This window comes from Mirounga angustirostris, unplaced genomic scaffold (genome assembly GCF_029215605.1).
Source record: "Mirounga angustirostris isolate CCGP_5_RB_7025 unplaced genomic scaffold, mMirAng1.0.hap1 SCAF_2, whole genome shotgun sequence".
Taxonomy (NCBI): Eukaryota; Metazoa; Chordata; class Mammalia; order Carnivora; family Phocidae; genus Mirounga; species Mirounga angustirostris.
In genome coordinates, this window is record NW_026991710.1 from 188,018,195 (window position 1) to 188,034,114 (window position 15,920).

Sequence of the window (15,920 nt, forward strand, 5' to 3'; positions counted from 1 at the left end):
CAGGCCAAGCCCTGTTTCTTTGCTGGGACTATTAAAATTGGCTCCCTTCTGTTAGCCCTGCATAATCCAGTCACTGGGGCTAAATCCCAGTGGGCGAGCAGGAGAGGGTCACAGAGGAAAGTCAGAAGGAATGGGGCCCACACATCATCATGAGTTTAAAGATTTTTTTATTATTATTTATTTATTTGAGAGAGAGAGAGAATGAGAGACAGAGAGCACGAGAGGGAAGAGGGCAGAGGGAGAAGCAGACCCCCTGCTGAGCAGGGAGCCCGATGTGGGACTCGATCCCGGGACTCCAGGATCATGACCTGAGCCGAAGGCAGTCGCTTAACCAACTGAGCCACCCAGGCGCCCTCATCATGAGTTTAGATTTCCTTGTGGTGATGCCAGATTTGAAGCCCTGGGTTTACACACACGCACACACGTGTGCATAACACATATGAAGTCATTCAGGCTGCCGTGTGAAGAATGATGGAAGGGAGCAAGAGGATTGCAGGAGTGGAGCGGAGCCGTGATGGAGGCTGGGATGTGGTCATAGCAGAGATGGAGAGAGCTGCATGGATCCAGAGCATGTCTTGGAAGCAAAGGAGGCAGAACTTGCTGTTGGACTGAACATAGGGTGAAGGAAAGGGAAATTAAAGACAATCCCTAGATATTTGGCCTCAGCGACCAGATGGATGCAGTTCTGCCCTGAACTGGGATAGAAGATGGAAGGAAGCAGAATTTGGGCGGGGCATCTGGAGAAGCCAAGAGCTGTGCTTGGGCCACTCTAAACCTTAGACACTTTCTAGATGTGCTGATTTCCATCCCGCTCCCTGGCTCTGGTTCTTCCCTATCTCTTCTCATTGGAGGGCTGCAAGTTCCATCTTTGGACCTGTTTCTATCCAAGATTACTCCCTTAGTGAATTCCTCCAGCTACTTATATGCTCCCAAATTTTAATCTCCAGGCCAGAACCTGCCCGTGAAGTCCAGGCCCATTTATCCAGTTGCCTACTCAACATCTCTAACAGCACAAAATTCCCTCCAATCCAGGGTTACCAGATAAAATAAAGGACACTCAGTTAAGTGAGAAGAACAGCAAGCAATTTTTTGGTGTAAGTATAAACAGTATTGCATGGGACATACTTAAACTAAAGAAGAATCTGTTGTTTAGCTGAAATCAAATTTAGCTAGACATCTTGCATTTTCATTTGTCAAATCTGGCAACTTTATCTGAAAATGTGTTCAACCCACTGTCTTCTCCAGCCTAATTGATAGCAACTTCAGCCTTCCAATAGCTCAGGCCAAAGTTACTGGCATCATCCTTCACTCTTCTCTTTCTTTCACATTCCATATCCAGTCTGTCAGCAAATCCTATTGGCTCTACCTTCAAAATATATCCATCATCTGAAGAGTTTTACCACCTTCACTGCTGTCGCTCTGGTCCAAGACACCATTCACTATTAAAAGAGCTAACATAGCCTTCCGGTTCTTCTCCCTTACTCCCTTAGAGACTATTCTCAACAAAGTAAACAAAGGGATCTTCTAAAAAGTAAATCAAATTATGTTAGTCCTCTGCCCAAAACTGCCACTAGATTTTCCTTTCGGTCAATATAAAAGCCAAGGTCCTTACTAGAGCCAACCAAGCTCCATGGGACCTGTTCCCACTGCATCCCCTCCATTCTTCTCTGACCTTCTCTCCTACTGCTCTCACCTCCTTTACTTTGCTTCAGCTGTACTAACCTCCTTAATGGTTCCTGACTACACAAAGGCCCACTCCTGCCCCAGTTGCTTACCCTTGCTGTACCTTCTGCCTCGATTGTTATTTTTCCCAGATACCTACATGGCTCACTCCTCTACTCCTTCAAGTCTTTGCTCAGATGTTACCTCCTCAGTATGACATCCCTAACCATCTTGCTTAAAACTGCACCACCACCTCCTTCATCTTGACACTCACTATCCGTCTCCCCTGCTTCATTTTTCTCCAAGGGCTTTCCAGCTTCTGAGATATCACCTAATTTACTTACGTGTGTTGCTAATTGTCTCCGCACCTAGAAGAGTAGCTGGCATAGATGGATGTGATCATCTTGGTGGAATTAATAAATCGATGAATCGATGAATCAGTTAGGCAGTGGGTTATACAAATTTGGAATTCCAGGGAGACGTCGCGGCTGGAGATGCAGATTTGGGAGGCATCAACATGTAGAGATGTCAAAAGCCATGGGATTGGATGGGGTTACCCAGAAGAGTATGTAGGGCTAGGCCCAAGAAGGGGGCCCAGGGCACTGAAAGGTCAAATGGACAAGGAAGAACAAACAAAAAAGAATGAAAGGTAGCATTCCCTAAGGTAGAGGGAAAACCAAAAGGGCCTCGTGTCAAGAACTATGAGAGGAAATTGTTTCAAGAGTGAACTGAACTGAATCCTGCTACCATTGAAGTTGGCAACCTGGACGTCACCAGAAAGAGTGGCAGAAGCGGTCCCTGTGGGGTTCCGGAGGATGGAAGCTGGTCCAAAGTGAGATGAGGAAGGAGTGCTTCCCAGGTGCTTGGTTGGAAGAGCAGCCCAGAAGCACGACAAGAGCTGGGGGGGGCGTGCGGGGGCGGGCAAGAAGAGAAGCCTGACTCACTGGGGGTAGGGGTACAGTTATTTCCGAAGAGGCACGCTCTTAGGGAAGAGAGAGTGGGAGGCAGGCATGAGAGAGGGGCACTTGAAGCAAGTCATTAACACGGCAAGAGATGGGACTGGATACAAGAGGAGAGGTCGGCTTAAGACACGAGCAAACAGCTAGACAAAGAGTGTGGCCGAAGGCATGGCTAGTTGGGTGGTTTGCATGCTGGGAAGATGAGGGTGTACCTGATTACTTCTCCACGGATATGTGTGTGTGTCCATCTCCCCTGTTAGGTGATAAGCTCTGAAAGGGCATTTTTCTCCGTAGCCCCTCTCCCTGCTCCCCTCAGTACCAATATGATGCAAACACAGAAGACTCACATGGCCGGGGTTTATTTAATTGAACTGATATACCCCTGAAGGGTGGCAAATTAGAGCATCCCAAAATGTGCCACCATTGACTACTCTTTGTCCAAAGTACTATAAAAGCATGTGCCTCCAACTACTCTGGGTTTTTCGTTTCTCTATGGGGGTTCGCATGCACACGTGAAATCTGTATGTTTTTCTCTTGTCAATCTGTCTTACGTTGATTTAATTCTCAAGCCCAGCTGGAGACCCTAAGAGACTACACTTAAAGTCTGGTCCCCCCCTGCACTACTTTCCTCTAGCCATGTGCCACCCGGCAGCCCTATCCAGAAACAAGTCCAGTTCACACACCAAAAAATCTGGGAAAAAAAAAAAACAAAAACAGGGTGGAGGGAAGAAACCACAAGCTGTCAACGTCACTCGCCTGGGGCTGCACTTAGAATGGCCAACCATTTTTTAACTGGAATTGGGCTGAGAGAGCGAAAATAGCAGTAGCATCATGAGAAATGGGATCGGAGCAAAGCAAGGAGTGGCTACAGAGGAACTGGGAGCATGACTCCGTCCACCTGCTGAAGTCAGGTTGCTTGCGGGAATCCCCCTAATCTCTTTGTTCCATTATATGCTACGCCAATACTATATTAACTTCCACGAAAGGAAGCATGTTAGGAGAGCAACATGGTAAAGGAATTACGCTGTAGGCAGAACACAGTAGACTAATTAGCTCTGTCCCGTTACTGAGAACCTGCTTTCCCCAGAGTTATCTTCAGTCTCTAGCGGTTGCAACCTATTTGGAGCAGAGCCTAAGGAGGGAAACACAAATCGCAAGCCTTCTGCAAATTTCTCCTTATCGCCCTCCTCCTCTTCTGTCACTGACACCAGAGCAGAAACTCATCGGCCTGCAGGGAGGGCACTTCAACCCTGTTGCAGCTAGCTCCTCTGAGGAGTAGGGCATCCATGTTCTCCAGCGGAGTAATTGCTAGGTTTCCTTATTAAACAGGTTCCTTCACCACAGGGCTTTTTCAGTCTTGTACCATTGCAAAGGATTCCCAGTTTCTAGATAGCCTCAGGGTCAGCATCTGGGCAACCCATACAGAATCCCACTGGATGAGTTTTCTGGGCAACGAGGATGCCAGGTGTCCAAAAGCAGATTCCTTATCCTAAATGGAAAGAGTAAGGCCGGGTGCCTGGGTGGCTCAGTTGGTTAAGCGACTGCCTTCGGCTCAGGTCATGATCCTGGAGTCCCGGGATCGAGTCCCGCATCTGGCTCCTTGCTCAGCGGGGAGTCTGCTTCTCCCTCTGACCCTCCCCCCTCTCATGTTCTCTCTCTCTGTCTCACTCTCTCTCTCAAATAAATAAAAAAATTAAAAAAAAAAAAAAAAGAAAGAGTAAGGCCTTGACCTGGCTGACGGGGATCATCTGACATTCTCCATGGAATCAAAATGTCATTATACATCTCAGGAAATTAATGATATTATATCATCTAATATTCAATTATGGTCAAATTTCCCCATTTGTTCCAAGAATGTCTTTTATAGCTGCTTCTGTTCAAGCCAAGATCCAGTCAAGTTTCACAGGTTGTATTTGAGTATGTGTCTTTTTTCCCAGAAATCCTGCCCCCGCCCCCCTTCCCCCTGCTTTTTTCCCTAAAACTCTGGCTTTTTGGAATGTCTGTGCCAGTTATCTCACATTCTGGATTTTTCTGACTGTTTCCTTATGTTGTAATTTCACTTGTTCTATCCCCTCTAAATGTTACCTCTAGAGACATTTGGTTTGATTTAGATTGAACATTTTGACAAAAATATTTATAGTTGATGTTGGGTATTTCAGACTACATCATGCCACAGGGCATGTAACAGTGAACTATCTCCATATTAGTAATGTTGGTTTGGTTAAGGTGCTGACAGCTGGACCTATGCACTGACCTGGTATGTTTCCTCCTGAAGGCAGTTAACAACCGTGCATGGTGATACTTGGGCACCATGTAAATATCCTGTTCTTACGGTGGTCCTCTTTATCAGGTGGAGAAACATTCCAAACCCTTTCACATTGACATATTTAATGACCCCTGGGCAGCGAGTCTTCCTGTTACTATTTCTGCAAAGATCATGTGGGGACCCCAAAATTCCATCTTGAGAATTTTAAGTCCCTTGGGAATGGAGAATCCAAGAAGCAGATCTGTCATCTGTTACTGGAAGGAGGCGATGAGTGGCTTACTTCAAATTTAGGAAGATAACAAAGGTAGGAAGGAGTGAGATGGGAAATACAAGCTGAGGATCCTCCGTCACTAAGTCTGGACTCCCATCAGGTCAGCCCTTTACTTTGAGGGTCCTCGAGTGTGGTTTGGCAAGTATCAATAGCATTTTTGAGATAAAGGTGTTGGAGTCATCCTTCCTATTCCTGGTTGGGCAGTGGGTTATTGTAAGTTAGCTTACTGTATCAACACCTGTGGCTTGCTATCGGCCTGGTTCTGGAAACTCCGGGCTGTGTGGACAGGACTCCTTGGAGTGGATGGGCCTCTTTAAGTCACTTTCCTTTATCCTCTGGATCATTTCAGGTTTTCGGACTCCAAGTGAGAGGAAAACTAAAGAAAAAGACAACTGGAAAATAAGCTGAAAGAGAAAAAGGAAAAATTTCAATAACTGCTCCATACAAAGTCCCTTGGTGTTTATTAGTTTCTCCTTGGGAGAGATGAGAAGATTATGAATGTCTTGTCCAAAATGAAATTGCATTCTGAAAGGTGCTTACCGAAAAGATGGGAGTCATCCCAGGGTCACTTCCAGCTAGATGAGGTCAAATACACTAACTGTCGAGGACAAATCAGTGTGTTCCTCAGGGAAAGAGCTATCCTAATGTTACCTCACCCAACCCTGGGACAAGATATATGCAAGAAATCTGGCAAACAAACCAATGGGCTTTTTCTCTCTACCAGAGATACTAGCCCAGGGCCATAGCTTCTCACGTGACTTTTGAGATTGCAATTCAACTGGGTCCTATGCTGGACCAAGCCAAACGAGGTGAGATGAGAAGAATTTATACAGTGGGAAAGCTCCTTAATCACTCAACAACTATTTATTGAGGACTAATTATTAACTAAATGTGGAAGGTTTAGGAGGTGAATAAATAACACCTTTCCTTGTTTTCCCATGCACGCTTGAACTAATAGAGAGATAAGGAGCAGACCAAATGCCAGCCTTATTATTAATATGCTGGTGGAGAGCATGACTCTAGAACTGTAGCTAAGTGATCTTGCTAAGTGGATTAGACTCATTACGTTCCCCAGTCCCAGCCAACCCACAAGGGCAGACCCCGATGTGGCAGAGGGGACATGGGAATCTACCTTCCCTGCTGGCAAGTGGACTGACAAGAGAATCCAGCAAATTCCCACCTATTTTTCAACCATTTCTCACCTTCCAACATCTTTCCCTCCAAGCTGTTCTAAGGCTTTGCCACTATTCCAGAGCAGTCCCCAAAGATCTGTATAGTGTGCTCAGATTGTCCTAAGTTCCTCTGGCCCAATCAAAACCCTTCTTTCCATATCTATCTAGGTTAGAATATTAAGCCATGCTGATCATGTGGTATTAATTCAACTGAATCTCAAATTTATTGAAACATTAGATCACATAACAAGAATATTCAAATAGAAAAGTAGGACCGGGACGCCTGGGTGGCTCAGTCGGTTAAGCGTCTGCCTTCGGCTCAGGTCATGATCCCAGGGTCCTGGGATCGAGTCCCGCATCGGGCTCCCTGCTCCGCGGGGAGCCTGCTTCTCCCTCTGCCTCTCTCTCTCTCTATCTCTCATGAATAAATAAATAAAATCTTTAAAAAAAAAAAAGAAAAGTAGGACCAACACTTCAAAAAGAAGGAAAATAACATATAACATATAAATTGTAATTATAGTATATAATGTGTAATATAATATACATTTGTTTAGGACAGGGTGACCAGCACAGAGACATGCATCTCTGAGAGCTTGTTGAGAGACTGCCTTCTCCATGGTTCACAGCTTCTCCCCTTTGAGGAAAAAATCCATTGGCTTTCTAGGACTTTCAAGGTCTGGAGATTTTTTTTTTTTCTTTTTTATCTCCCATGGCATTGGCAGCAAGGCGTCTGTAGTGGAAGGTAAGTGGATGGAAATGACACTGGGAGAGTTTAGCTGACATGGAAATTGGGAGGGACCTGGACCAGTCAAAGCAAAGATGGACTGCTGCGAGCTGATACTGAACCACCCAAGAGGATCTAGTTAGCGCAATGGGACCGAGAAGGCTTGCTTATCAGGCTAAGGGCTTGTGATGTAGACTGGTGAGATGAGGGGTGAAGCCGTATGGATTGAGATCTCAGAAGGGAGGGTGGAGAGAAACAGAAGGCCACGGCTGAGCATCTCCAGTTAAGGAGACAGAGAAGGACTAATGCAGATAAGAAAAGGGTCCTAGATGTAAAGGCAAATGGAGTGCGGTTTCAGTGAAGGCAAAATCAGACAACGGCGAGAAATGGCCACACTGTCAAGCACCACAAAAGTCAAGAAGAACGTGGAGTATTTGAAAAGCAAGTAGGAAAGATGCCAACTTCTTTGGAATGCCTCACCACCAATAAGTCTTTGGAATCCCAACTCAGAGGGCAGAATAATGACTTCAGGGAAGCCATGCACATCCTTCCCTTTACAATTCGTTAATGATGAGCCTGTGTTACACACTTAGCACAGGATCTAATCTAGAAGCACTGGTCTCTGCTTTTCCAACTCCATCTAGCCCGTAAATTCCAAAGTACTTTACTACAAACTAAGAAAGAGGAAAAACCCAGTTTGGGGATCCAGCAAACAGAAAGGTGCATTCTCTTTATGGGTCCTGTTTAACCCGGTCTGGGATGCGTTGTCGATAATAACTTGTTTTGATCTTCTGCAAAATGATCTGCATAGAACTGCAATCAGAAAGCAGAATGCCTGCCCTAAAGAATGTCTGAAGTTCCGTTAGAATTGCAAAAGCAAATAGGTTTGATCTCCGATGCTAAAGTCAATCAACTGATGGTAGCTCCTTAAAGGTGTGTATTGAGAAGACTTTTTGAGGTCACCGGAGCTCAGCAGTAAAGAATGCCAGGAAAAAATTAGCTATGTCTGGCATGGGTCCCTAACTGCCGCACTCTGGCCAGATTATTTGCTGTTTCTATACCTCCTTCCCCAAATCATACAAGACTGTGGCTAATCAGTATTTTCCTGGGATGTGGCATTTTGAACATTTTTTTCTAATCTACCTGTGACCTTGCACATTTGCTGTTTTGTGTTCAGCTTGTTTAGGCGGAGACCCTCACCCTGAAAAAAAAAAGCATTTGTATACCGACAAAGACAGCACCTGGGAAAGGTCCTCCCTGATTTAAGTAATACAGTTTTGATGTCTGGATAGCAGAGGACGGTTTTCTACATTTTGACACAGGAAATCAAGGGTAATAAGGTGACCCTTCATTTTTCCCAGTGGATAAGCTGCAAGCCCTATGTGTATGGCTTGATTGTTACAGAATCTGACAAATTTGTTTCTGAGGTCATAGGAGGTTCAAGTAAAACTTCAGTGAGCCCTGTCTTCCTTTATTCAGACCCAACTGCCCAGTGGACAATTAGTATTTTGTGATGATGACTGTCCATTTAATGCCTTTATAACTGGTTTGTGCTATGTACTATTCCTTGAAAAATTAAGCATTATTAAAATTAATTTCTCATTTCCTCTACTCAACCTCATATTTAATTCTTGCTATGGAACCAAAAGCATTCTTGGGTTTTCCTCCCAAACATGTTTTCTCTCCCAGACATGAACTAAATGCATCAGGTTTTAATTTTAGAGAAAGGACACAATAGCTAAATGTTCCCTTAATGCCCTGATAAGTAGATCCCTGCCAGATCCTTGATTACTCAGTAATATGGACAAGTACTGGTTCCATTCACCATCTTCATTTTAAGAAAACAGGCCTATTGAAAAGGGATGATATGTTTAAAGACCAAAGGCACCAGGATAGATTAACAAAAGTTTTATGACATTCATTCGAAAACATATTTATTAAGGACATATAGTGTGTTTGCACTGTTCTAGACACTGAAAATACAGCTGTGAGCAAAACATGATTCCTGCTCTCCGGAAGCTTACATTTTAGTGGGAGGAGACAGTCAAATAACCACAGGCTATGAAGAAAAATTAAAGGCAAAGGGGGAGATAACACGTCATTGGAACATTTTCTCTTTTTATTGGTCTTCTTTCTGTTATATTTGAATTGTCTTCATATGCAATCTCAAATTTCCACAAATTCAAGATTTGTTTGGATTAATATCACATTAGCAGGACAAACGATATTAAAAATCTGGTGAGAAGGTTAGGGTCAGATAATCATTCTTTTTTATTTTTATTTTATTTTTCTAATATTTTTATTCTTTTGGAGGCACCACTGGGATAGATAATCATTCTTTAGTTAGAATGTCATAGAGTATGGTCTTTCTTCTAACCTAGATGGAGTTGGATAAGAGTTCTGGTAGAGGAACACAGGACATTCTACAGTATAAAATAGGTATTTGGGGCGCCCGGGTGGCTCAGTTGGTTAAGCGACTGCCTTCGGCTCAGGTCATGATCCTGGAGTCCCTGGATCGAGTCCCGCATCGGGCTCCCTGCTCGGCAGGGAGTCTGCTTGGTCCTCTGACCCTATCCCCTCTCATGTGTTCTCTCTCTCTCATTCTCTCTCTCTCAAATAAATAAATAAAATCTTTAAAAAAAAAAAAATAAATAAATAAAAAAAATAAAATAGGTATTCGTGGAGTGATAGAGGGGGCAAATGAAATGGAAATCTGAGAGGAGACCACTGCAGACAGAGGGAAGAGTAAGTGCCCAAAGGCCCTGTGGCTGATGTGATAGATATGTTCACAGCGCAGCAAGGTGGCCCATCTGATGTGGCTGGAATAGAGTGAACTAAAGGAGAGTGCTAGAAGTCAATACTCAGAACCCGATTAAATGCAGCCTTTTAGGCCATTGTACAGATTTCAGATTTTACTATCTGTTAGGCATCCACTGAAGGACGTTTAGCAGAGGAGACACTAATTTGCTGGATCTCTTTAGCTGCCTTGTTGAGAATACACATACGGACAAATGTAGCAACGGGAAGATTGGTTGGGAAGTCATTACAACAGTTCTGGCAGAAGTGATTGACGATGGTCTAAATGAGGTAAAGATCAGCCGAGCAGCAAGCCACTTAATATATTTTGAAGGTCAATCTGACAGGATTTGCAGACAGATTTGTTTGGGAGTGTAAGAGAACCAAAGGAATCAAGGATGACTCCAAGATTTTTAGCCTGAGCAACTGAAAGATGGAACTGCCCTTTACTGCAAAGAGAAAGACAAGGAAAGAATAGGTTGGTGGCTGGGGCGGTGGGGGTGGAGGGAGTACAAAAATCAGGGGCTAAGGTGTTTAGTTTGAGATGGCCATTAGAGAGGCAAAGGGCAGGAGGGTGGTGGGCTATGCAAGCCGAGATGAGGGTTGGGTTGCTGATAACACATTTAGGGGCCATAAGAGTATAAAAGGAGTTTAAAGACACCAGACAGGCTGAGATTCGGTGGCGAATGAACATGAGTGTCCTTCTGAAGCCTCAGCCTGGGACACTCCAGCCTCTGAGGACAGGAAGAAGGAGCCTATTCAGCAAAACAGAATGAGCAGGAACAATCTGTGAGGGAGGAGATTCGAGAGCAAGTGCACTTTGTACTCTGGAGGCCAAGGGAAAAGAGACAAAATGTTTTAAGAAAGAGTGACCATTTGTGTCAAATGCTGTCATTTGAAAAGATAAGAAAACCGAGAAGGAACAGTTGAAGTGGACAATGTGAAGGCAGTTTCCATGGAATGCTGGAAACAAAGCCATTCTGAAGAGAATGGAAGGCAAGAGAGACAAGAAAAGACAACCCTTTTGAGGAGTCTCTCCCCAAAGGTGAGTGAAGAAAATGGGACATGAGTTGGCAGAGGATGTGGGGCTGCTTTCTGTCACTGTTTTTTCCTTCTTGTTTTTAAGATGGAAACTATTTCGACATCACATACCAGTAGGAAGTCCAGTGGAAGGGGCAGAGGGGGATCACTAGGACCAGAGGGAGTAACCATGGGAGCGAAGTCACTGTGTGCAGGCAGAGCTTTTGCAACAGACAGTCATCCCTCGGAAGGAGATGGAAGGCAGGCAGGCCAAGAGCTTGGGGAGAAACAGCGGGTGGAGAACTCTGATTAACCTTGTTGTTTCCAGGGAAATAAGAAGTGAATTAATCCACTTGTGAGTGTAGATGAAGGAAGGCACTGCAGGTTTGCAGAGCTTCAAGAACAGCACAGGGGTCTCCGAGAGTGAGAAGCACCAGCCTCCTTCCAGGCCCGGGGCTGCAGAAGCCTAGTGGGCTGAGCTGGGTGTAGATGGGGTTGAGGGTAAAGAAGTGAGGGAGGGGAGAATGTGAGCGAACACCAGATCAACACGATGGGCCCAGGAGTCGGAGTCAGATAAAGAGGCCAAAGCCAACCTGAAAAGGTGAACGAGTGCAAAGATTTGGTGGGAGTATTTTGGAGGTCCTGGTGCTGAAGAGGGGCTCAAGTCAGAGGAGAGAAGGGAATGAGCCAGAACGATAGAAGGTGGTGGTCAGAGGATGCGCTGCTGAAAATCGAGAACTGCTTTTCAGTAGCAGGTGAAGATTCTGATAATCTCAAAGTCTAAGGCTAAGGTGGGATAAAGCATTTGAGGCCAGAGGGTCAAGGCCAATGTACTGAACAGAGTATATCTGTCAGTGATTTCTGGTTTTGCTCTCACATCTACTAAATTTTTTTGAAAAACTGTGTTTCCTCCCAGACATATAACTTGACCTCTAAAATGTTTCATCATAAGCTTACATGAATGCAAAAAATAGAAATTCTCGCATATTATCTACACCAGCATTTTATTTATTTATTTATTTATTTATTTATTTATTTATTTATTTATTTATTTATTTATTTATTTAGTAAGCTCTACGCCCAATGCATGCCTGGAAGTCAGGACCTCAAGTTCAAGAGTCACCCGCTCTACCAAATGAGCCAGCCAGGTGCCCCATACTGGCATTTTAAAATAAAACCATTACATTACTCAAATATATTCAGTGGAATATAAATACTATACATGTAAAGGTACCAACAGATAAGAGTTTAACACTCTTTTTCCCGTGAAATTATATATCCATTCCAGTTCACCCACAAAATAGTAACCTAATGATGCATTCTTCTTTTAAATCTTTTTTTTTTTTTAACGATTTTTTATTTATTTGACAGAGAGAGACACAGCGAGAGAGGGAACACAAGCAGGGGGAGTGGGAGAGGGAGAAGCAGGTTCTCCGCAGAGCAGGGAGCCCGATGTGGGGCTCGATCCCAGGACCCTGGGATCATGACCTGAGCCGAAGGCAGATGCTTAACGACTGAGCCACCCAGGTGCCCCTAATGATGCATTCTTTATTCTTAAGAATTGTTTGACTACCCACTTTTACTTCTTTGCAACGAAAATATGCTTCTAAGTTAAAACCTTTCTGAATTGTTAGTATTATAATTACTAGTGCACAATTGATTAAAACATTAAAAAATTGATAATTTATTAAAAATAAGTAAACCTGTGTAAAGCATGACAAAGACTTGGGAGTGAGTTTTATGTGCTTTGAGAAAGGAGGTTTCCCGATACCAGGATTTCAGATGTTCCCCGTGTTCAAATGTTCCCCAAAGATTCCCCAGAAACAAAAAATTTGAGGCAACTAAATGGATTGCTCTCTAACCTAGCACGGTGATCAAGACTATCATGAAGCAATGGGAGTAAAGAGCTGGTGCTTTTTCGTTGTTTTAAAAGAATTTATGGCACCCCTGCAGTTTGGAAAAACTTGATGTGATGCTTCCGAGCATGATGGTGGTAGGTAGAGAATTTTGCTCTTTTTTCTTTTTCTTTTCCTTTCCTTTCCCCCTTTCCCTCCCTCCTTCCTTGCTTCCTTCCTTCATTCCTTCCTCCCTCCCTCCTCCCCTTCCTCCCTCTTTCTTTTCTTTCTTTTTCTTTTCCTCTTTCTCATCGATTACTGCGTTAGCTTAATCTTCTGGTTCCAGGAATAATTTACTTATCTTATTCCTCATGGCTATTGATCTCTCTGAAGACCCCAACTAATAACAGTGTGAAACAAATAAAAAGATTTCCTACTCTCTCAACTAAACTGTGCTAGAAATGGTAAATTTGGAACTCTGCCAGTTATTGCCTGGAGTTATAAGTCTTGGGCAATTGGCTACCCATTTTCTCCAGAGGCCCTGTGCCTCATACACAATTTAGATTTTAGTTCTATCTACAGAAAGTATTTCCCTACCCTTTCATAGAGATTTCTGGCCATGACATTGGTTAAGAAATTCTGCCCTTTCAGTAAGTGCATTTTACAGAAACAAATTATATTACTTTGAAATAACAATAAAAATCTCCAAGGACAACAGTTTACTTGATCTTTATAGTTTCTAGAGCCAAAGGGGTATCACGACATTAAATCCTAATAAATGTCGAGCCCACTGGGAGCACAAAATTTTCCCCAGAGGTCAGTTCTGACATCATTGACTCATATGGTAATAATAAAATATGGCTTGGGTTCAGATCTTTATTATTACTTGCTCTTTGTAGTCCATGCTTTTCCCAGAAACGGGTACAAGATTATTAACAGTGGTCTCTTCTGGAATTTCTCTGATCAAATATGAAGGTTATAGCTACTTTGTACCTAAGAAATCTAGGCCAATTTTACCAATCAAGAAACTGAGCACAGTACTTTCAAGGTTGAGCTAATAGGGCTACATAACCCAGTTATATTTGACAGACAATTCTTACTTGAACGATAGTTATTTGTTGTATCGGATTCATTTAGGAAGGCTAAATTCCTAAAACTGCCTAACAGACAGAAAGAAGGTACAAGTCCCTGTCGCTAAGGCCTTTGAACAGTGGTACAAACGGTATCAAGAATACTGAGGCTTGGGCGCCTGCGTGGCTCAGTTGGTTAAGCGACTGCCTTCGGCTCAGGTCATGATCCTGGAGTCCCAGGATCGAGTCCCGCATCGGGCTCCCTGCTCGGCGGGGAGTCTGCTTCTCCCTCTGACCCTCCCCCCTCTCATGTACTCTCTCTCATTCTCGCTCTCTCAAATAAATAAATAAATCTTAAAAAAAAAAGAATACTGAGGCTTGTAGGAAAGAGGGGCTGGGGTGTAACTCCCCATACAGTATCATCACCCAAAACATCTGAATATGATCCTTTCACGGTATAGTTTAGGGGCAATAGTCTCAAAAAGTTTGAAAGACCTCCTACTTCCTCAGGGTATGAAGAGGCATTACAGGGCAAATGTGGCAAGATTTCTCAGAACCTCTATCACGTACCTTTTGAATCTCTAAGAGTAGGGGTATCACATGCCAAATACCCTAGCTCCTTTTGGGCAGAAGAGCATTCCAGGATCCATGGAACACTTTAGGAAAACTCTGGTTTGGAATATAATGTCACTGCAAGGCAGAGCTGTTGGTTGGTCACCACAGGAATGTTCTTCTAGTTCTAGGTGGTATGCTTTTGCGAATTGTTCTTTCAGCCTACCTAAATTATCCTTGAATTGTCATACTAACGTCAAAGGTCAGGATGAGGCAGGTCAGTGGAAAAATGGAAAAAAATGGCAAGGAAAGAAAGGACACACAGTTTATGTCTGGGAATTATTTACCAGTGATTGTGTGCAGTAACATTCTCTTTCATAGCATAATGTTTGCATTTTTGCTCCCTCAGAAGGATGGTCTTCAGTGGGACATAACGAGTAAACAAAGATTCGGGTATCTGGTAAAAAAACAAAAACAAACAAGCAAAAAACCCCAGCAATTCGTCTACCTTAACCCCTCACGTAAAATAGTACCCTTAGCTACTATTTTGCAACTCACGGAGTTACCCATGAATTATTTAAGCAGGTACTACAAACTCTCTGAGACATAAAGTACTTCTTTACAAAAATGCTTTACCAAGATCCTAAACTCACTCTTGTTAGCTTAAAAGGCTCAGTCTTGTTTTCCGATTTTCACATGATATGAAAGTAATATATAAAAGTTTTAAAATCTCTCAATCCCAGATAATTAAACATTTGATCTAATTTCAGATGGATTTTAACAAAGATTTAAATAAGAAAAAATAAGTTACATCCTTCTATTGCTTTCCTCTCTTAACTAGCCATGGAAAGTTTCTTTTCTACTGTGTAATCAGAAAAGTTCTAGATTGTTTTACTAAATTACACCTTAAATTCAGCCAGAATTATTCCAAAATAACACTAAACTGATGTAGATGTAGAAAATTTTCAGTGTAGGGGCGCCTGGGTGGCTCAGTCGTTGGGTGTCTGCCTTCGGCTCAGGTCATGATCCCAGGGTCCTGGAATCAAGCCCCGCATCGGGCTCCCTGCTCCACAGGAAGCCTGCTTCTCCCTCTCCCACTCCCCCTGCTTGTGTTCCCTCTCTTGCTGTGTTTCTCTCTGTCAAATAAATAAATAAAAATCTTAAAAAAAAATTTTTTTTCAGTGTAATACTCAAGCATCATAAATTCAAAGCCAAAGCTACTATCAACGTTTTGTAGTCAAAACTGAGTAACTTTTCAGTTGCTATTTTGCTACAGTTTATATAATCTCTTTCCTTAATCCGTGAGAATTGATATTTTTTCAAGTTGGTGAGAAATGCAAATTTATAACCAAAAAGCAAAACACACTCTAAAGCTCAGAGGGGGAAATTTCTGACAGTTGAGGGATTTACCATGTCTCAGGATGGGCCAAAAGTACAATAAAAGTCTGTCTTAAAGGCTTGGCAGTGCTACATGCTACCTAATTCTACATTCCTGATAAGCCTAACAGCAGTTCTTCTGTCCGTGTCCGTACCCAAACCCTTACTTCCCACTGAGGGCATGATCCCGTATCACTAGTCTAAAACCTGAATCTT

At 43.2% G+C, this 15,920-nt stretch overlaps 1 protein-coding gene across 2 annotated transcripts in view; it reads right to left on the bottom strand.

The window, feature by feature from the left end:
• Positions 1-243: 243 nt before the first annotated feature.
• Positions 244-15,920, bottom strand: part of ING2 (inhibitor of growth family member 2) — a 28,169-nt gene continuing 12,492 nt past the window's right edge. Inside the window, exons 3-5 of one of the 2 annotated variants that reach the window (XR_010409735.1) lie at positions 4,876-5,562; positions 2,007-2,264; positions 244-608 (exon numbers count right to left, since the gene is read on the bottom strand). The gene's annotated coding sequence lies outside the window, so the exon portion shown is untranslated. The remainder of the gene's footprint in view (positions 609-2,006; positions 2,265-4,875; positions 5,563-15,920) is intronic. The other variant, XR_010409736.1, reaches the window with a different exon arrangement.